This window comes from Rosa rugosa, chromosome 1 (assembly GCF_958449725.1).
Source record: "Rosa rugosa chromosome 1, drRosRugo1.1, whole genome shotgun sequence".
NCBI lineage: Eukaryota > Viridiplantae > Streptophyta > Magnoliopsida > Rosales > Rosaceae > Rosa > Rosa rugosa.
The window spans coordinates 31,716,601-31,740,406 of NC_084820.1; the positions used below are offsets into that span (position 1 = coordinate 31,716,601).

Here is a 23,806-nt window from a genome sequence, read left to right on the forward strand (position 1 = left end):
AATAATCTACCTCAATCTATACAAGTCAAGGGTAATCAAGATAAGTCTAAGAACTGCTAGATTACTCTAAAATATGATCTACAAAGATCATGTTAGTTCTAGAATGTTCATGTAATTAACCAAATGTAGATGTATATCTAGAATATGGTTCACAATTATGTGGTTGATAATGAACCACTAAACCAGGTCGCTGGTTTAAGTCGGTTATCAAGTTCAATAAATATGTGATGCGTGTCCTCTTTTTCAAAGTTATTGTCCCACTAAACGCCTTTTTGCAAACTCTTGCTCCTAAAACAGTCCTAAATTTGTTATCTTAAACACTTTGTCCTAGCCCACTACTACTAAACACTTCCACACTAAATTCCAATAGTGGTATCAAAGCCACAAATTCAACAATGATCTTGTTGTGGATTATTATGCAGGAATAATGGGTGCCCCTAAGATAGGACATGCTGCATATAAAGGTCCAAGTATACTCAAGGAGATCTTCTATGGGATAACTATTGGGCTCGCGGCCGGTTACCTGTGGAAAATGCATCACTGGAACGAGCAAAGGAGGAGAAGGGAGTTTTATGATCTGCTTGATGCAGGTAAAATTACTACCGTCGTCGACGAATTGAAGACGAGTAGATCTGGCTTCAGCTATAAGTCTAGTTTTCACGAATTCTGTGTGTGTTAATGGATAGTGGTAGAAGACTGGACTCTAATAGCTAGTTAGACTCCTTTATTTCGCATGTTTGTTGTACCTCGTTAATTATTTGGGTTTGTAGTGGATTACTTAGAGCTAGCTTTGTGTAGCAAGTGTTTCCTCTAATCTAGCTTTGCATGTACGTCGAGATTAGATGTTAATCTTCCCTCTACGAGCTGAAGATCGAGCAGGGGCGGGGTCGTGATTTTGAAAAGGAAACAGAAATTCAAAGAAAATTCCCACAGATCTTTTTGTGTACTTAACCTCACTTGTCCGATTGTTTGCATGATTAAAACGTCATTACCTCTGTAGCTTGCACGGGGCAGCTCCTCTCTAGCTTGGCCAGTATACATGGATATCATTAGCTTGCATATTCATTAGCGTCGTTACTCGTTAGCCTCGCCAACATAGGTGTGTATATCGTTAGCTAATTTGTATTGACATCGTTAGCCTCTCTTGCTGGCATGAATCTGAGAGCAATTATCCTCGCTAGCGGAGAGTGAGTGTCGTTAGCCTCACTGGCAAGTGTGTGGCGTGGGATAATTTACGTCATTAAGCTTGATTACAGTGCTTAATCGATCCTGCCCAACCCAATTATATTAGTTGGGCGGTTGGGCCACTGTTGCCTTCAAACTTGTTCCTCTCATGAAACAAGAGAGATCCGATTTTGGTTTTTTTTCGCCACTTGCCATTTTATTGGTCTACGCTAGTAGCTCATGGCAGGGTACCATATGGTCGTATGCGGCTCACTATATATGAGACTGCGTTCACAGCAATTTGTTAGGTTTCCCACAAAACCTACATGGTAGCCTACGTAGTATATTTCTAGAAGCACACTGCCTCTGTTTTAATCCGACCAAGCTGTAGTTCACAATTCCTCTCCCTTTCTCTAGATCTAAAGATGTAATTTTGACGACAAGGGATGGAAGTGGAAGTTCATCAACTCTGGTCTTGATTACAACTGGGAATGAGAGTTTTAGGAAAAGAAAGGGCGACCATGGTGATTGCAGTTTGATCGTTTTTGCATAATTGTTTAGGTTTGTTTATGGGGAAAGAGGTGGTCGCCAAAGGTATTAAAACTAAGCATGCTCAGCTCCCAGATAACCAAAATCAATCACAGAATGCACCTGCATGCTTATCAATGCATAGAACGCGTGAAGAATCTCTGAAAATTATCTAAAAAATTTTGTTATAAGGTCTTCTAGAAATTTATAAAAAGTATTCCTCAGCTAGATTCAATCCTATGTATAAATAGTCTTGTGGAAACAGAATGAAAGCAATTGGTGAAAATCACATTTCTCTCAGCTTCGTTTTCTCGCTCAATTTTCTGTCTTTTCACCAAAAGGTCTCTCTACACATCAAACCTTCACAAGTACTCAACGATTTCGCTCCATTCAAGACGAATGTCATCGCATTGCATCAATATGCAATGCCGCGTACACGTATAGAAACGAAAGGAACGACTCTTTTTTCATACATATCCAATACTGTTTTTGAATCAAAGTTGAGTTCGGACCTTCCATGATGAGATACAATAGGCATCACAGCAGAAGTTGTTAGTCAACTTGGTGAGGCATGTTGGTCCAAGGATGAATCTTCATAGCATTTGTAGTTTTCTTTTCTATGATGAAATTCAAAACTAAAGATAGATGTTCATAGATTTTGACATAATGATATGTGAATTGATGAAGTATAGCAGCACTTAAATTCAAATATTCAATGAAATCTACAGACAATTGGAAGACCACATAGAAACAAGTTTATTTCAGTTTCTGTTTAAAAAATGTCTCTTTTAACAATCCATTTCAATAGGAAGCTCGATCAAATGATGAAATTCACATATCATTTGTAGTTTTCTTTTCTATGATGAAATTCAAAACTAAAGATAGATGTTCATAGATTTTGACATAATGATATGTGAATTGATGAAGTATAGCAGCACTTAAATTCAAATATTCCATGAAATCTACAGACAATTGGAAGACCACATAGAAACAAGTTTATTTCAGTTTCTGTTTAAAAAATGTCTCTTTTAACAATCCATTTCAATAGGAAGCTCGATCAAATGAGTTCCTCTGAACAATGTCATCTTGGTTTATATGAAGTGTACTATTTCAGTATTTCTGCTGTTAACATGTAGTCCACTGACCACTATGTTGCATCGGCACTTGCTACATCTCTCTGACAGCGTTCCGTCACCTATATGAAACTGAAGTCATGTGTGCGCTTCCATTTTATAAAGATAATATGACAGACAAGTTTATGAACGAGACAGGGAACCAAAAATCTGAATATCTTTCGGTTCTGAATTCCGGTAAGCTCTCTAATCTCTCTAATTCTGCATTTCTGCTTCTGCATACTGACCTGACCTCCAAGCATGCTTGCCTGAACAAGTTTAAGACGTGGGAAACCTGCTACTTCTGCAAGAGCTTACTCATTTTGTTGATATATGTCCCATATTATCCAAACTAGGCGTGGTGGAAGACTCTGATGAGGTGTAGGACATCTCAACTTTCGTTAAAGTATTTGAGACGAAGCTGTTTGCGCTATTAGACCTAATGGACCTGGCTTGCTCTAGCGTCGTGGCATTTAGAAAGGGAGGTTGGTTTGGAATGGGAATGTCACTTTCTTTGTTGGCTGTTAGCATTAGAACTACTTCAGCCATAGATGGTCTCAAAGCAACTGAGGCCTGTGTGCACAGAAGTCCAATTTGAAGAACATTTGATACCTCTTTTGCTGGCAACTCATGATCTCTCAAGCAAGGATCAACCACGTCGGCCAACTTGTTTGATCTGTAGTGTTTCCAAACCTGAAACCCAAACGTAAGATGGTCTGATAAGCTCTTGTTTCTTTTATCCCAAAATGTAAAACAGCAGTCTCTTTGCTATGTCCAAGAGTTGCACAACTTACTTTGTGTAGTAGTGAATCAAAGTCAGTGTCCGCCTGTTTGAAGGTGCTATTCCTCATACCAGACACAATCTCGAGAACTAGCACTCCGAAGCTATAAATTAACGTCTTCTTTCTCTGTAAGTTGCCCTTGAACAAGATACTCTGGGGCCATATAACCTCTGCATAGCCATTTATAATTAGCAGCATTGTTAGATGGGACTAAAAGATTTTAAGAATCCATCTTAGGTGGTTGAAGAAAGAAGAAATGCACTAATTTTACAAGGCAGTAATTAGTAATTACACTAACAAAAAAGTGCAGAATTGCTGCTAATTTTAATCTAGTAAACGATGTAGCTGATGAGTTCGAGACCATAAATTAGAACTTACAGTGTTCCAGCAATGCCGGTGCTAAGATGAGATCTTGTCGGAAGCAAAACACCGAGCAAGGCCAAAGTCTGCAATCTTTGGGCTATGATTCTCATCCAGAAGAACATTGCTGCTTTTTATGTCCCTGTGGATTATTCTTACTTCAGAGCCTTCATGAAGATACGCAATCCCTTCAGCTGTTCCGACAATAATATCAAACCGCTGCTTCCAGTTAAGAAACTGATCGTTGTTCTTATCTGCATAGTTTAAAAACCAAGTAGATTAAAAATCTTTGTCACCGTCATCCCTGCAATCCTAGTTTAAAAATGTTCTCAACCAGAATCTTAATTCTTACATGATCAAAATGCTACAAGTTTGAGAAAGATCTAAACCTTTTTGAGTCATGAAAAGAGAGGACTATTACCGAAAAGGAATTGATCGAGGCTCCTGTTAGGCACATATTCATACACCAGCAGGCTCTCAGGGCCTTCAATGCTACAACCCAAAAGCTTCACTAGGTGCTTGTGCTGAATTCCACTGATCAAATTCACCTCATTGAAGAACTCATCTACCCATTGCCTGGTATTGTAGAACAATCTCTTAACAGCTACGGTTTTGCCATTCGGAAGAGTCCCCTTAAACACAGTACCACCTCCCCCTTCCCCTATTTTTCTCGAGGTGTTAAAATAATCTGTGGCCTTCTCTAGTGTTTCATACTTGAAACTCAAGCCAGAATACTTGCTAATGCTTATTGACACCAAGCCTAGAATTACTGCACTCTGAACAAAGAATAAATCTCATTACTGAAGCCTAAAATCTATATCCTAAATGCAACAATGACAGTTTTTTCTCAAAAGTTCATACCTTTTCTGATCTGCACCTGCAGGTTTGTATAGCCTGCATAAGCAGCAAAGAGAGACAGCATTGTGAAAGCAACTGCTCCCAAAACAATTGCTATGATGATTCCCCTTCTATCTGTAAACCCTGCACATACAATTTCAGATTAACTAAAACAATTCAAATTCAAAAAAGTCAAAACCATTCCTATATATTCTGGTTGGTAACCAAGAAAAAGTGAGAACAGAACAAGAATAGTAAGATTAAGCAATAAGACATAGTAACTCCAGATAAACTATAACACAGATTACTCGAACAGTTCTATCTTAAGAATCCAATGCTCGGTTTAGCAGTCAACTAAAGACCAACTTAACTAAAAAGTAAAAACTCGAACAGTTCGATAACAATGAAAGATCAATTTGGAAGAACATAAATAACTAACCATGCTCATGCTCTGCTTCACCCTCGTCATTATAGAACTTCCGAGTCGAATACCTCAAGTAACATCCAGCATTCAAAGCCTTGCCTTCTGTCTTCAACCCACACCCTCTCACCGCCTCACCTCCCTTCTCCAAACACTCTCTACACCCATCACCATCCACCGTCTTCCAGCACTGCCCCAAAGCATACACCTCCCCACCCACTTCCCCTACCCCAAACCCCCCATTCTCCGCCGCGGACCTCTTAACCCTCTCAATCACCTCCGCAACGTTCTCCTTAAACACCGCCGCGTCTTCTTGGCCGCAGACGACGGAGTCGACGGCGGGGACGGAAGCTTCGGAGTAAGAAGCTGTAGTACGTTGTCGTAGCAGCGGAGGAAGCAGCCGTCGAGAAAGATGCGGGCGGAGAGGGAGGGGAGGCAGCGGGGGATCTCGGTGCGGCTGGCGGCGTAGCAGAGAAGACAATCAGTGTGCGACAGGTCGTTGTAGCATTGCGCTAGGCCGTACATGCATGGGGGGCGTGGAGTTAAAGAAATGGGTGCCCCAGTGGTGTTTGGTGATGAGCTCTGATAAACTCTCCATTTCTGCGACAAAAGTTGGAATGAAGCTAGTGTTTGGTGGTGGCTTGGCAGCTCCGCAGTAGAGGCCAGCTTCCGAGGTTCTGGGATCACAGAGAAAAAGGTAGAAAAGCGAGAAGAAGATGAAGATGAAGAAGAGCCATGCATGTTGAGGTTTTGGTATGCATGCCTTGGATTTGTGGAGGTTGCTAGCTTTGATCAATGGGACTATGGGAGAGTAACAAGATTAATTTGTGTATACATATCATCACCGGCCAACATGTACATGATGAGATTTTGCTGCATTGTGTTGGAAAGTATATCTCGCAGCATTGAATTGGGATTGTCTTGATATGCAAGAATATATTTGTATTAAGTAGTTTTGATTTGTTAGTATAGTCTTTGATTCCAATTGTAACTGTGATAACTGTCTTTCCTTACTGGTCTCCTAACTTGTTGGAGAACCACAAGAAATGCAGTAGGTGCCTTGTATATATGTTACAGGATTGAATACAATTAATACAATTTAGCCAAAACATCTTTTCCTTTATGGTATCAAAGCAGGAATAATTCCTGGCTCTTCTTCTTCTCTCTGCCGCCACTAGCAGTCTCTCCATTCCAAATTTCCAATTTTTTCCTGCCAATTACAAGCAGTTTTTTCTGCTATTAAGTAGCAGCCTTGCACTTTTTTTTCAATGGCAATTGGTGACGATTTTTTCTCTGAAACTTCCAATAGTAGAATTGGTACTGGCAACTACTTTACACCACAAATTCCTCAAGCCAATGCTGCTTCTGCAACTGAATATGCTACAAGTTTGTTACCTGTTGCTCCAAATCGTTGGATACTCGACAGCGGAGCAACTCATCATATTACTTCTTCTCCTACATCATTGACAAATATCAAGCATCCTTCTTTGGCACCAGTTTCATTACCTAGTGGAGACACGGCTGGCATTTCTATGACTGGATCAATTCAATTTAATGATTCTTTTCAATTAAATGATGTCCTCTGTGTGCCAAGTTTTAGAGTTGATCTTATGTCTATTGGCAAAACAATCGATGATTTATCTTGTTCAGTGACATTTTTCCCATCTTGGTGTATTTTACAGGACTTGGCTACGAGGACGATAATTGGTGTGGGTAAGCGACGTGGTAACCTCTACTACCTTGTGGCGTTGGCTTCAACTTCTCCTTCCTCTCACTTCGCTTGCAATCTCATCATATCCTCTGATCTTTGGCATCGTCGTTTGGGTCACCTTTCCTCTGCTCGTCTCCAATTTTTAGCTAATAATTCTCTCCATTTTAATTTTGATTCTAATCATAAATGTGACGTTTGTCCATTGGCGAAACAAACTCGCCAACCTTTTCCTTCCAGTTCAATTTCAACTTCGAAATGTTTTTCTCTTATTCATTGTGATATTTGGGGACGTCATAAAATTCCTTCTCTTTCTGGTGCTCATTACTTTTTGACTATTGTGGATGATTTTTCCCGATTTACATGTATTTTCTTAATGCGACACAAAAGTGAAACACAACCTTTACTCCGTCGTTTTTTTAATTATGTAAACACTCAATTCAACACAAAAGTTCAACAACTTCGTTCAGATAATGGGGCTGAATTTCTTTCATTACAAAATTTCTTTCTTGAAGAGGGTGTTCTTTTTCAACATTCTTGTGTTTATACACCGCAGCAAAATGGTGTCGTTGAGCGGAAACATCGACATATCCTTGAAACCGCTCGTGCCCTTCGTTTTCAGTCACATCTACCCATTAATTTTTGGGGAGAATGTGTCCTCACTGCCGTATATATCATCAATCGTCTTCCCACCTTGCTGCTTCACCGGAAAACACCTTTTGAAATTGTTCATCATAAACTTCCTGATTATTCTCGGATGCGAGTATTTGGGTGTATTGCTTTCGCAACCATTCCCAACCCGTCTTCAAAATTTTCTCCTCGTGCTACCAAATGCATTTTTCTAGGTTATCCCATGGGACAGAAGGCTTACAAACTCTACGATATTGAGACTCGAAAAATTTTCACTAATAGAGATGTCATTTTTCTTGAGGACAAATTCCACCATTTACCAAACACAAGCCCAACCGAAACAAATCCAACGGCCCAGCCCATTCCTCTCCCTTTAGTCTCTGACCTTTTCTTCAGTCCTCCTTCTTCACCAAACACGCGTTCTTCTCCTTTCCCCGATTCAGAGACCATGCCATCGCCATCTCCACCACCACATACTCCACCGCCCTCTCCACCACCCAATCCATCGCCCTCTCCACCACCCAATCCACTGCCCTTTCCACCACGTATTCCGCCTCCACCCTCCACTATCAAAACCTATGTTCGCCGCCCTACAGTCCCAGCACCGGCGATCACGCCGTCCTCTCCTCCTCCGCCTGAGTCGTCCGGCTCTTCTTTGGCCCCCACCCATTCGTCTCCTCCTCCTAATTCCACTTCTTCCGTTGATTTACCCGAGCAGCCCCCAGTTGATGTCGACCCAATCGAAGCCATTCAACCTGACCCTCTTCCCATTGTTCCCGCTGAACCGCTTCGTCGTTCTCAGCGCTCTCGAGAAGCCAACGTTCGCCTAAAGGACTACGTTTGCTCGCAGGTGATTCTGCCTCCGCATCAATTGTCCTCAGCCTTGTCCCGTTTCACACCAGGTACGCGGTATCCACTCTGTCATTACATTTCATATGATCGGTATTCCCCTGCTCACCTCAGTTATATTGCTAATGTTAGTCGGGATGAGGAGCCGACTTCTTATGAGGTTGCATCAGTTGATCCCAAATGGCAGGAAGCTATGAATTCTGAGCTTCAGGCCCTCATTGATAATCGGACATGGAGTCTCGTTCCTTTGCCTCCTGGAAAACGCCCAATCAGCTGTAAATGGGTGTATCGAGTCAAGCGCAAGGCTGACGGTTCTGTCGAGCGCTATAAGGCTCGTCTTGTTGCTCGGGGTTTTACTCAGACCGCAGGTATCGACTATCACGATACTTTTTCTCCTACTGCCAAAATGGTCACTGTTCGTTGCCTTCTTGCTGTTGCTGCTAGTCTAAATTGGTCCTTACATCAATTAGATGTCAATAATGCTTTTTTGAATGGTGATTTATTGGAGGAAATTTACATGTCTCCTCCTCCTGGTCTTCGGCGACAGGGGGAGAATCTAGTGTGTCGCCTTCACAAGTCGTTGTATGGACTCAAACAGGCCTCTCGTCAATGGTTTTCTAAGTTCACAGAGGCCATTCTTGCTGCTGGTTTCTCTCAGTCCAAAGCTGACTATTCCTTGTTCGTCCGCAAGCATGGTACATCTCTCACTGTATTGTTAATCTATGTGGATGACATTCTGATAACAGGAAACAATATGGAGTCTATTAATGCTCTGAAACAGTTCCTCCATACTCGTTTTCGCATCAAGGACCTTGGTGATCTGAAATTCTTCCTTGGCATTGAGGTAGCTCGTTCTAAGAAAGGCATTTACATATCTCAACGCAAATATGCCTTGGAAATTATCAAAGATAGCGGCTACTTGGGTGCTAAGCCGGTTGAGTTTCCCATGGAAGAATCAAAGCTTTCAGACAAAGGAGAATTACTCAAAGATCCTGCCTCATATCGGCGCCTAGTTGGTCGGCTGATTTATTTGACCATTACTAGACCCGACATCACATACTCAGTACATATTCTTAGCCGGTTTATGCATGAACCTCGCTTGCAACATATGACTGCTGCCCTTCGAGTTGTTCGTTACTTGAAGTCATCTCCTGGCCAAGGTTTGCTTCTCCATGCCAATAATTCTTTAAACCTGAAGGCGTTTTGTGACTCTGATTGGGCGGGTTGTCCTATTACCCGCCGCTCTACTACTGGTTATTGTGTGTTCCTAGGAGATTCTTTAATTTCATGGAGGACCAAGAGGCAAAAGACTGTGTCTTTATCAAGTGCAGAAGCTGAATATAGAGCAATGGCAGGTACTTGTTGTGAGCTTACTTGGCTACGCTATTTATTGACCGATTTGCATATGCCTGTTCCAAGTCCTGCTGTCTTACATTGTGATAATCAGGCTGCATTGCACATTGCTAAGAATCCTGTGTTTCATGAGAGAACTAGACATATTGAAATGGATTGTCATTTTATTCGGGACAAAATTGTTAAAGGTGAAGTTGTTACACGATTTGTGATTTCTTCACAACAATTAGCAAATGTGTTCACAAAAGCTTTGGGAAAGGAAAAGTTCAAACAGCTCATGTGCAAGTTGGGAGTTATTGATATACACTCTCCAACTTGAGGGGGAGTGTTGGAAAGTATATCTCGCAGCATTGAATTGGGATTGTCTTGATATGCAAGAATATATTTGTATTAAGTAGTTTTGATTTGTTAGTATAGTCTTTGATTCCAATTGTAACTGTGATAACTGTCTTTCCTTACTGGTCTCCTAACTTGTTGGAGAACCACAAGAAATGCAGTAGGTGCCTTGTATATATGTTACAGGATTGAATACAATTAATACAATTTAGCCAAAACATCTTTTCCTTTACATTGTCTCTATATATATATATATATATTCAATTCTGTCTGTGTCATTGGTTTTATGACTTTGCTGGCAAAAAGGCAAGTTAGTTGTGAGACAGTGAAGGTGTGAAGTTGACATGTGAAGAGGGAGAGAATGAGAGAGGAGATGAAGAATTGAAGATGATGCTGTGCTTGTTGGTCTTAGCTTTCCCAACGGCACCGTCCCAGTGGGACCCAATGGTGGACTTGTTCCCTGCATTATTTACAGGTCTATCGCACGCTCGCCACGTTTACTCCTGATTTGGTGGAGACCACCCAATGGTGGACTTGTACCCTGCATTATTTACAGGTCTATCGCACGCTCGCCACGTTTACTCCTGATTTGGTGGAGAGGACCCAATGGTGGACTTGTACCCTGCATTATTTACAGGTCTATCGCACGCTCGCCACGTTTACTCCTGATTTGGTGGAGACCACCCAATGGTGGACTTGTACCCTGCATTATTTACAGGTCTATCGCACGCTCGCCACGTTTACTCCTCATTTGGTGGAGACGTCTCTCTTTGTGACACTCTCTCTCATTGTTAAGTGATGTTTCACTTATCCCGATTGAAGTCACAACGGACAGTTGAACATAACTCGATGATTTGGGTTTAAGTGGATTATGGACTATGCTTAAACGTGTATATTCATTCGGCACTAAAGTTTAAAAATTTAATCATTAAAAAGTTAAATCAATCTTCAAATATTATTTATGTAAAAAATAAATCAATATAAACATAAATTGTTTATTCGTCAAATTGCATCAAACAAATTGATGGTTGGTCATGAAAATATTAACTTCACAAGAACTTTTCATTTGTATAATGCAATTGCATAATTAAATGATTTTTGTTTACATTGATATTTTGAAGGTTGATTTGACTTTTTGATGGTTAATAAAAGAGTTGGATACACTCATACACAGTATGCACATAAGTATTGTTTCTTTCTTTAAAACAGTCGTGTCATGTCTATAGTACATTGAAAGAGTGACATTTTCATCATCAAATTTCCATTCTCTGCTTCGACCAGTACACAAGCAACCTTTGATCACTGCCCACCTGAGGAGGATAAGCTGAAACATTCTGCATGTTATGTTTCATCCTCCCATCCTGATAAGGTTAGTGACTTTGTTGATCAAATTATAATGCAAAATGCTGCAATATGTAATGAAGAGACAACTTGTAATAACCGAGTTTTGTCTTCTTTAAGCAAAGTGAAATGGTGGCAAACACCTTTGATTTAAAGGTAGGGTATTCCGTGATTTAAGCATTAGTGGATCAATCAAGACCGGTGCTTTATTTGCTTACGTGTTTATGCATAATTGAAAATCATTCAACAAAGAAAGCAGAAGAAATCTCACTCTCTCTCTCTCACGGCCGAACCCAGCAAAAACAGAGCACGGATTCTTCGATCTCTCTCTCCCTCCTCAGGCCACCTCAAGACGTCGAACCACCTCCATTAGCCTCGCCTAGACCTTGCACTGCTGCAGTGGCATCCTTGCACCGCGGCACAACCGGAAAACGGCGGCGGAAACACGGTTTCGTTTTAAAACCCGATTGGGTCCAATTGTGATAACTCGAGCTACAGGCCATCAATCCTCACCAAACTTCATCCTCGAGCTCGCCTCAACTTCCTGAAGCTCCCAGAAGCAGCCTCACACGGCGGCGTGGCCCGTAGCAGTGGCTACAAGTCAAACCCAACCAAGAACGAAACCGGAGCTATCGATCCAAATATCTTGAGCTACAGGATGTCGTTTTGAGTGATTCTTGAACCAGTGAGCTCGCCTTGAAGTTCTGAACAACTCTCCAGAAGGAATCGAAGCGTTTCGTTGAAGTTTTTACGTCGGAATTCAAGCTCGCCGGATTCTGGAAATTTTCCGGCCACCGACGCTTTCGATCAAGATATCTTGAGCTGTAGAGCTTCGTTTTGAGTGATTCTTGAACCAGTGAGTTCGTCTTTAAGTTCTGAACAAGTCTCCTGAAGGAATCGAAGCGAAAGGAGGACATTTTTACGTTGATCGGAGCTTCGCCGGCTTCTGCAAATTCTCGCCGGTTTTTGGAAAAATTCCGGCCACCTCGACTGTTTTAGGTAATTTCAACCACTTCCGGTCATTTTCAGCTTACATGGTAGTTATGAAAGTTGTTAAGCATGATGAGAGGAAGAAGAGCAGCCCGACCCCGACACCATTGGTGGTGGTCGGCGGCGGCTCTGCCACTAACTCCGGCGGCCCTTTCCGGCCACCTCCGGGGGTCAAAAATATGGTTTCTGTACATTTTCAGATTCTATATTTCAATACGATCATTTCGATATATTATACGCAATTTTTGGATATCGTATGATTAAGTTATGAATTTTTAAGTTTAGATCGATTTCGATCGTTAGATTTGTGATCTGTGAAGTTAGGACCGTCAGATGGACTTGTAGTTTTGATATGATGATCTTATGACTGTCCCAGTGGCTTTGTGTGGTCATGGGCGAAGATCCGACCGTTGGATCTTCGTATAAATGCAAAACAGTGATTAGGGAGGCGATTCGTGAGAATCCGTCCGTTGGATTTTCGTATAAATTTGTGAAGATGTTAGTAAGGACGATTCAGGGAGATCCGACCGTTGGATCTTCGTGATGATTTTTGGAGGGTGATCCTAAGGGCGATCCGTGAGGATCCGACCGTTGGATCATCATTTAATTTCGATCCGACCGTTGGATTGTCGTTTGAATATGTTTTTGAGTTATTGGCTAAGTTAAGGTCATGTGTGATTAGGTGATTGACGGTCTTCCTTGGGTGAGCGATTTCAGTGTGTATTGTGTTGAATTGAAGACGCAGCGGGAATATCGAGGTGAGTAAATCGCACATGGTTCATTCACGAACCGAAATTCGGTGATTTTATTTAATTGAGAAATTGTGGAAATTGTTTTATGAAAATAAATATTTGTTTTAAATTATATGGACTTGATCGACTACGGTCCATAGGTAAGTAAAATGTATTTAAACTATAAAAATGAATTTCTAGATTTTATTGCATGTGAACTATAGTTGGTATTAGTGGTCACTCTTGTGTGGGTGACTACGTATATATATATTTACGTGGAATATATATTGGATGGTGTGATTTACTGAGTTATATTTTGAGCATTACCTTTGGAATATGTGATTTATCTTAGATGTTGTGTTGTCTATGATAATGGGTAATTGAGTAAAGTGCGATAGTTGAGTCGTTGAGATGAATTAAATGAGGAGTCGAGTGAATTGAGAAAAGCAGTCATTCGTAAGGTGAACCTTGGCCCAGGTGACACTTTACGATACAGTTAGAGCTCTAGTCTGTCTGCCGTCATACTGCTTGGGGGATAAACGAGTTATCATATGCCCTTGGGTATGACATGACATACTGAATGGGGTGATTAATATAATTAATCATAAGCCTGTAAGTATGATATACTGAATGGGGTGATTAATATATTTAATCATAAGCCTGTAAGTATAATATACTGCATGGGATGATTTATATAAATAAATCATAAGCCTGTGAGTATATATTGAGTAAGAAGTTGTTTATTATTGAGTAGTCATGATGAGATGTGAGTTGATTGATGCTTGAAGTGATGTTGTACACTTCAATTCTTATGCAAAACAAAATTAAAATGTGCTTGAGTTGATTGTGTTACTTTAAATCGTGCAATCCTTTCATTTACTCATACGAGCTTTGCAAAAAGCTTACCGGGTTTGTATTGTTGCAATCCCGGTACACTATTCAAACGGTGTAGCGGGTAATCCTACAGGTCAGGCGAATCGGGAAGGTGATCGAGCTGCTTAGAGAAATTGCATTGGGTAAATCTGGATTTATATTGTGAGGTTTATTATGCTCTTTTGAGTATTGTAAATTAAGTTGTGAGAGTGTGATGTAATAAGTAAATTGAAGATTGGTTTTTGTAATATTGAGAGGTGTGAAGTGTGGTTGTTTGTGAGAAAAAAATTCAGGACGTTATTTGTATTGATGTTAATCATGTTTCGGATTTGAATTGATTATTCAAAATTCGGGGCGTGACACAACTACTGTTGTCAACTCCTCTCCTAGTGGGGAGGAGGTCACTATGACATGTTAGGGTAACCTTCCCCCTCCACTGTGTTTATAATGTTTAAAATAATTTCTTGGAATGTGTGTGGTGCTGGAGGGAAGAAGTTCAAGTCAGCTATTGCTGACCTTATCCAAATGCAAAAGATAGATATTCTTATAATCTGTGAACCTAGAGTACAATTCTCTAAGGTTACAAATTTCTTAAGAAAACTTGGGTTTCCTGATGCTGAAGTTGTAGAGGCAGCTGGGTTCTCTGGCGGTATTATATTTGTGATAGGAGCACAAAGTGCGACGATATTATTGAGTATGTGCCCCATTTTAGCCTTGTTTCTCCCTTAGTTTCGTGTTTTGAGTCATTGAGTCGTTTTCAGAGTCTTGTCGAGTATTTGGCGTGAAATAGGTGGAAAATGCAAAATTAATGAAAAAACCTAGCTGGATCAGGATTCCTCACTGTCGACTGTTTTTGCAGTCTTTACATTTTAATTCCCTTTATTTTCTCTAAAAAAATCTGATATTCTCCTCCTTGTTGTAGGAAACCTTGCCTGGTGGAACTCTTGGAAACAACAATGATGGAATCAGAAAATAAAGCATTTAAGACGTTTGACCAAGCAATGAAGAAGGGGAATAAAGGAGAAAGACGTTTTCAATTGGAAAATAAATAAGAGAAAGACGTTTCAGCTTGTTAAAAGACCCCATTATGAGAGGAATTAAGGCCATAAAGGAGACATTTTCAGTTGGGAAATCTGTCCAAATGATGAAGGGTATGATCGACAAAAGCCAACCAATGCTCCCCTATAAATAGGCAACGTCCTGACCAGAATTGACATCACTTCCTTGCCTATCACTTCCTGGCCTATCATTTCCTTGCCTATCACTTCCTGGCCAAAAACTATTCCAAGACACTGCCTAATTCACTCCTCAAACCTCCAACACCTACAAGACCGTGACCATCATCCATCCATCAATCTACGAAGTTCTTAGGCGCTGAGTCAATGATGCTCCATCACCATAGTAGAGACGAGTTCATCACCTTGTTACCAAGCCGCTGAGGAAAGCTTCAAAGTGTATCTATGACTCTACTTACATTTTTTGTTTCGGTTTTGTGTGTTTGGATGTGCGAGTTGTGTAATTGGAGACATGAAATTTTCAGAATATTTTTATTAATATTTTTGAGATTTTCAGTTTATTATTGAGTTGATTTCGAGAATTTTTTGATGATGCATGTTACAATCTTGTGCCCTTTTAAGTGTTTAGGTAATTTTCAGAGTTAGGTTAATAAGTTTTCATCCTAGAATAACGGTGAGAGTTCTTGTGTGTTTGCTTAATTTGCCAAGAGTAATTGTTATTTGTTAAGACGTTGAGTTAAACAAGTAGTAATTAGTTCTAACAAGTGGTAAAAATCATGCTTTAATGATTAAACGATTCTGGAAATTACGTGTTAAATTCTATGTGTAATGGTTAATTTGCACGTGTGAGTTGATTCGAGGGTTAGATAATACTACTAGTTAAGAGAATTACGCTGAGTGTTTTCAAAAATTAGTAGTATTGGGCTAAGGACTTTTCCGATCCAAGCCTACATTAGAACGAATTAGATAAATGGATTGATCCGCTGAGGCTTTTCATTTGGGCTCTTATCTAGGCATTTAAGTTGGACACGTTTTTGTAGCATGTTGAAATGGATTTTCTGTTTTTACACTTAGTAATTTCCGAGTGATATTGGTCTAGGTTAGGGAAGTCGATCATTGTATATAGGTTTATTTGTTTTGTTTTTATTTTAAGTAGATTAGGAACCAAATTTCAAAACCCCCATTTTATTCTTTTATTTGTTAATTGACATTTTTGTGTAGGTGTACCTTACAATCCACGGACTGAACGATCTCTGCTTATCCTATACTGACAACTACATTTTGCAGGGTTAAATTGTGAGGCTATTTAGCCGTATCAATTTGGATTCTTTATGACAAAAACAAGATTGATATTGAATTTGTAGATAACAATATGCAATCTTTATCAGTTAAGGTAACTGGGTTGAGCCACCAAAATTGGTTGCTCACTGCTGTTTATGCTAACCCCTGCTTTACGGTCAGACAAAATTTATGGAGATATCTTAGTCACATTAACAGTAACCTGCAATTACTGTGGCTAGTCATTGGTGATTTCAATGAACTGCTGAGTTGCGACGATAACAATGGGGGCGCTTTAGTGGGAAGATTTGGAGGATTAAGAAGCTGGGTTCATGATGCTGCAATGATTGATATGGGATACATGGGTACTGCCTATACTTGGACTAACAAAAGAGTTAAAGAGAGATTAGACAGGGGATTTTGTAATGGAGACTGGAGAATGTTATTTCCTGATGCTTTGATACACCACCTTCCCAGGCTGAAATCGGACCACTGCCCAATTCTTGTTCAATCTCATTCTAACAGTGATGCTCATGGGGTAAATAAGCCATTTCGATTTCATGCTATGTGGTTTAACCATGCTAGTTATGCTGATTTCGTGCAGAATTTTTGGGAGTCTAACGATGAGAACATCATTGAGAAAATTCAGTCTCTTGGGGTCGCTCTACAAGATTGGAATGACAATGTCTTTGGGAACATCTTTAGAAGAAAGAGGAGATTACTTGCTAGACTTAGAGGAGTTCAGAAGGCTCTGGACACCAGAAGCAACCCATACCTTTTCAAGTTGGAAGAGGAGCTAATAAAGGACTATGAGCTGTTAAGGGACCAAGAAGCTATGTATTGGCAACAGAAAGCAAGAGTTAAATGGCTGAAGGAGGGTGATAAAAACTCTAAATTTTTTCATCTTACTACTCTGGTAAGACGAAGAAGAAACAAGATTGAAGGATTACTAGATGAGCAAGGCAACTTATGTTCTGAAGCTGTGACGATGAGAACTATTGCCACAAAGTTCTTTGAAGCTCTCTTTACTCTTCAAGAGCCTAAGGATTCCAGGTTTGTCATTCCTTACCTATTTCCTTAACTTTCTAATAGGGACATTTCTTGGATGCAGAGAGATATTTCAAATGTTGAAATCAAAGCTGCTATGTTTAGTATTGGTAGCCTTAAAGCCCCCGGAGGTGATGGCTACCCATCGATTTTTTACCAAAAGCATTGGGATTTATGTGAAAATGAAGTTTGTCATTTTATTCAATCAATCTTTGCTTCAAGAGTGATTCCCCCTGGTCTGAACCATACCTTAATTACTCTTGTCCCTAAAGTACCTAGTCCTAGAGAAATGTCTCTGTTTAGACCAATAAGTTTATGCAACACTTTATATAAGGTTGTTTCAAAAATTTTGGTGTCTAGAATCAGACCTATGTTACAAAAGCTTGTAAGTCCTAACTAGGTTGGCTTTGTTCCTGGAAGACATATTGCTGACAATATTCTCATACCTCAAGAAGTGTTACATAAGTTCAAAAACTCTAAGGGCAGGAAAGGTTTTTTCGGCTAGAAAATTGACCTATCCAAGGCCTATGATAGATTGAATTGGAGTTTCATTGAACATGTCCTTCATGAGGCTCAGTTCCCCTATCATTTGGTGAAACTTATCATGGAATGTGTTACTTCCACCAGCTTCCAAGTGTGTGTTAATGGAGAACTTTCGACTACTTTTAAGGCTGGAAGAGGTATAAGGCAGGGTGATCCTCTCTCCCCTTACTTGTTTGTTCTTTGTATGGAAAAGCTTTCACACCTCATTAATAGTGCTATTGAAATTGGGGAATGGAAGCCAGTCAAAGCTTCTGGATCTGGTCCCCAGATTTCACATCTCTTTTTTGTAGATGACCTCATACTCTTTGCTGAAGCCACTGATCATCAAGCAAGGATTTTGAAGCAATGCTTGGAAGTGTTTTGTAATTTATCTGGACAAACAGTAAATTTTGATAAGTCCCTGATTTTCTGCTCCCCTAATGTGAGTAATGTGAGACCTCGGAAATTTGTTATTAATTCCTAAATGTTTCCAGGGATTAATAAAGTGTTCGTTGTACGATTTCGTGGTTCGAGCGTTGATACGAGTTCGTGGACATGTGGAACGCGGAAATCGGAGTTCGTATGAAGAAGTTATGGCCGTTGGAAAAAGTTTCCATTTTGGTTAAATAGGAAAAAAATCCGAAAATATCAGAAAAATATCAACTTTCCATTTTCGGAAAGTTTCTCTCTATCTCCCGAGCCCGATCGGCCTCTCCCTTCGCCGGCCGATTTATTCACCGTCCGGCCACCAATCGGCACGATTCCAAAGGGAATCCTGCTCTCCTCAGTCCCCTCTACACGTCTGTGGTGGTTATTCGTCGTTGGAAGCATCGTACACGGCGGTACAAGGCCGAGAAGTAGAGCTGCCGACGTTGAAATCGCCTCCGTGGGTTCTTCCTCCTCCGGCCACCATAGCTCTTGATCCTTGAGGGCTTTTCTTGACCAGAGGACATAGATGCTTCCCTCCAAGCGGCTTGCAACGATTCAAAGTGTGGAGGTCGAATTTTGAAGATTGGGATTTTAGGGTTCATCGGTTTTCAAAACTTGCGAGGTAAATTCCGGCCAAATGGCTTTGATTCAGACTTTATGCTAGTTATGAAAGTTTCAATTGGAGTTGCGATGAAGAACTTTCATGTTGGAAGTTTTGTCAAATTTTGACTTTGGTTTGGTGGCGGTGCCGCCACTGTGGTGGTGGTTTCCGACGGCCTCCGGCCACCTCTGGGGCAGTTTCTTCTCCTCAGTGTGATCTACTCGTCGATACGAGCATTTCAATATATAGTTTGTAATTTTTGGAAATCGTATGAGCATGTTATGAATTTTCAAAGTTTTAGGGTTTTCGGTTTGATCGGTTTATGATCCGTAGGGATTCGGTCGTCCGATTGACTTGTAATTTTGATGGATTGATCGTACAAGTATTCTGGAGACCTCGGGTGGTCTTGGATGAAGTTTCGCCTCGATTGGCGTCACTTTCGGATTTTTAGTGTGTTTCGAAATTAAATGGTTTTTGTTAATTCGTGTGCTGAATCGAGGTTGTACTTGCTTTAGGTGATTGACAGTACGTCCGGTATTTTATCCCGACTGTAAGAGAAGACGCAGCGGGATTTAGAGGTGAGTAAATCTCACGTGGTTCATTTATGAACGGGTTTACTTATTAGTCAGAATTGTGTGATAAATTGTGAAATCGTTTTTCATAAATAAATATTTGTTTTAAAATTATATGAACTTGATCGTCAACGGTTCATAGGTAAGTAAAATGAAGTTTTATTATAAAAATGAATTTCTTGGTTTTAGTACGTATGAACTATAGTTGGTATTAGTGGTTATTCCTGCGTGAATGACTACGTATATATATATATATATATATATATATATATATATATATATATATATATATATATATATATATATATTAAGTGGAATATATATATGTTGATGGCGTGACATGGTGATATGCGTATGATTTGAGAATTATTCGCATTATTAATTATGCATTTACTCTTTTCGGGAGTGCAATATATCATGTGATTGATTGATGTGATTGTGTTAAAGAGTATCTTGTGTTGAGTGTGATGTGTTGAGTTGTGTGGGACTTTATAAATATTTTCGGATCTACGGATCTGGTGTCACAGTGGTGACTGTTTTCGGATCTACGGATCCGGGTCACAAGTTGTGACAGAGGCAATTATTATCGTAGGTTTGAACCTCGGCCGAGGTGACAGGCTACGATTCAGTTAGAGCTCTAGTTTGTCTGCCATTGTATTCAGGGGAGTAACACGTGGGTTACATGAGGCCTTTGAATACACGTTTTTATTTGTATTTCAGGGGAGTAACACGGGGGTTACATGAAGCCTTTGAAATATGCGTTTTTGAAGAGAGTTGGTGTGGGTTCTTTCTTTTATTGTCCAAGAGGGACTTGATTTTCTTATTATGGGTGAGTCGTGTTAATATGATTTATTGGGAGTTGATGGGTGATCATCTACTTTAGTCTGAGTCGATGGGTGAACATCGACTATCGACTTTAGTTTGGTGTTGATGGGTGATCATCGACTCTAGTGTGAGTTGTTGACCTGTGTGGTGTTCTGTGTGATGACCTGTGTGGTGACCTGTGTGGTGTTCTGTGTGATGACATGTGTGGTGGTTGGCGTTATTAATGGATGCTTTTAGTAAATGTTTCTATTTATTTCTATTATTGTATTGTTTGTTTTCTTGGTAATCTCCTGAACTAAATTATATGCAGGGATTACCGTTCTGAATTGATTGTTTTAATGTAATTTCCTGAACTAAATTTTATGCAGGGATTACTATGATTTTTATTATTTGTTTTAATGTAATCTCTTGAACTAAGTTATATGCAGGGATTACTATTTTCTGAATTAATTGGTTTTATCGTAATCTCCTGAACTAAGTTATATGCAGGGATTACTATGATTTTGAAATGTGTGTTTTTAGTGATCTCCTGAACTAATTTTCTAAGCAGGGATTACTGGTTTTATTTACTTTAATGATGTGAGTGCAGTTGTGGTTGAGACTCGTGGTGAGTCAAGAAATGTTTTATCACGTCATTGTGGTGATAAGTGCTTTATGTTGAGAGGAAAGAAGTGTGATTTCGTGGTTGTGTTGTCAAGACTAAAAATGATTTGAAACGTCACTGAGGTGACAACTACTTTTGTTGAGTTAAATGAAGGTTGATTTTGTAGTTCGTTGTGTTTTAAAATGTGTAAAACTTAATTGAGTTTTATTGATTCATTGAAGTATTGTGAAATTGGATGTTTGAGTCGAGAGTCAGAGCATGTTGATTTTGATATGAGTTAACTTACGTGAGCATGATATTGCAGGATGGTTTTGTGTGTTTGGTTGTGTTTTGTGAAATTAAATATTGTTGCTTTAATTCATCTCACGAATTGAGAAATTATAAGCATGAGTGACGTGAGTCACTTTATTTGAGTTTACTCATACGGGCTGAAAAGCTTAACGGGTTTGTTGTTTACATTCCCGGTGCACTATTCTATGGTGTAGGGGTTATTGTGCAGGTTAGAATATCGGGTGATCGTTATCGAAGCTGAGGTGGACTTTCCGTCACGTGGGTGTAGAAGGGCGCTCATACTTGTAGTCTTCCGCTGTGTAGTGAGTTGGTGAGAGTGGTTACAGGTTGAATTGATATTCAGTTTAATTTGTAAACTATCTGTAATGTAATATGTGACTCTAAAGAACGAGTCGGTATTGACATTATGAGTTCAGTTTGTTTGTGGCTTAGTTTATTTGATAATTTTTCTATGTTTGTTTTCTTGTGTTTGTTCTCGCGTTTCGGATTTGAATTTTCTTTATTCAAAATTCGGGGCGTGACAAGTAATGCTTTAGCTGCAGATATTAGCAGGTTATGTGGATCAACTCTTACAAAAGACATGGGAAAGTATCTTGGTATGCCTCTTGTTCATGCAAGGATTACTAAACACACATATGCAGGTATTGTTGATAAAGTCCAAGGTAGACTAGCTGGCCGGCTGGAAATGCAAAACCCTTAGTCTTGCTGGAAGGTTAACTTTGATCCAAGCTGTCACTTCCTCTATACCTATTTATGCAATGCAAACTGCAAAATTGCCTATCTCTATTTGTTCTTCGTTGGACAAATTAAATAGGGATTTTCTGTGGGGTGACTGCAATGGAAAGAAAAAGATCCATCTTGCCCGATGGGATATGATTTGCAAACCAAAGGATCTTGGTGGTCTTGGCATTAAATCTTCTATCCATATGAATCAGGCAATGCTTGCCAAGGCAAGCTGGAGGTTGATTCAAGGTGAAAGTGGCTTGTGGAGTAGGGTGCTGCAGCAAAAATACTTGAAACATGGAACTCTATTGGAAGAAAATTATAAGAGACCTTCTCGTTGCTCTAGTACTTGGAAAAGTATTCTCTTTGGAGCTCAATTATTGAAAAAAGGAATAATTTGGAGAATTGGGCAGGGCACTTCCATTAATTTTTGGACTGACAGATGGTTACAAAATGGCCCCCTACTCAACTGTGCAAGAACCACTGAGAATATTGATCTCAACATTTCTGTCAAGGATTGTTGGTCTAATGGAGGGTGGAATGTCAGTTTTTTGGAGCAACACTTTGATCAAAATACTATTAGCAGAATTTTAAGCATGCCTGTGGGATTTGTAGGTGGTGGAGAGGATAAAATTATCTGGAGTGGAACTTCTAATGGCCATTTCTCAGTGAAATCTGCATACTTATCCTTATTTGCTGATGAGAACTATGAATTTGCTTGGAAATTCCTATGGAGAATGTGTCTGCCTCTAAAATTAAAAATATTTTTGTGGCTGATTATTCAAGGTAAACTCCTCACTAATGCTGAAAGGATGAAGAGAAGGCTCACAAGTGATAATTCTTGTCCTATATGTCATACTTATTCTGAATCCTTATTGCACTTGCTAAGAGATTGCCCTAGAGTAAACAAAATTTGGCAGGAGATCAACTGTTTTGACAGTATTAGAAGAGCTATGCAAATTGATTGGGCAGGATGGCTAGCTGCTAATGGTTATTGCACAATGAAGTGTTACGGCGGAATGAATTGGAATGTCCTATTTACCTTCACTTGTTGGTCTATTTGGAAATGGAGGAATAAAAATATTTTTGAAGAAGGATTTCAATTCCCTATTAACCCAGTTAAGGTCATTATGGAAAGTGCCACTGAATGGTATCTTGCTTAGGAAAAGAAGAATACAAGGACCGACCAGACTATCGTCGTGGCTTTGAAGTGGCTTAAACCTGGTAATGGATAGGTCAAATTGAATGTCGATGGTGCTAGAGCTAATTTAAATGGGAAAATAGGAGCTGGAGGGGTTCTTAGAGATCAGCATGGTAACTGGATACATGGATTTGCTGCTCATATTGGGCAAGGTCAGGTTTTGGAAGTCGAGACATGGGGCATGTTACTGGGTTTACAAATGGCTGCTAATCTTGGGATGGACAAAGTGGTCGTAAAGTGTGATTCTGAAGTGTTGGTTAGTCTGATGAATAATAGAGTTGATGATCTGCATCCTTTGAAGACGGTTATCAACTTTTGTCTACATCTACGAAGTAGCTTCTCCGAGTGTGTGATAAGCCACGTGTTTCGAGAAGTTAATATGGTTGTGAATGGCCTTTCAAGATGCAATCTATCTGCTGAGATTGGTGCTATCTACTTTGAGCAACCTCCTCCACAGGTTACTAACCTTGCGTTAGATGACTTGTGTGAAGTCCTTAGATACAGGAAAGTTGCAACAGCCATTGGCTGATTGTGTTTTATTGTTTCTTGTTTTCCCTTTGGGTCCCCATCTATCCAAAAATAGATTTCCACATTAATTACTCGCTTTTTTTTTTTTTTCTCACAGCGATAAGGTTTCACTCAAGGGTCGGAATTGGCCCTATTTGCTCAAGTCCATATTCAA

General features: G+C 39.8%; 1 pseudogene; it reads right to left on the bottom strand.

The window, feature by feature from the left end:
- Positions 1 to 2,664: 2,664 nt before the first annotated feature.
- Positions 2,665 to 6,015, bottom strand: LOC133724659 (cysteine-rich receptor-like protein kinase 42; annotated as a pseudogene).
- Positions 6,016 to 23,806: the final 17,791 nt, after the last annotated feature.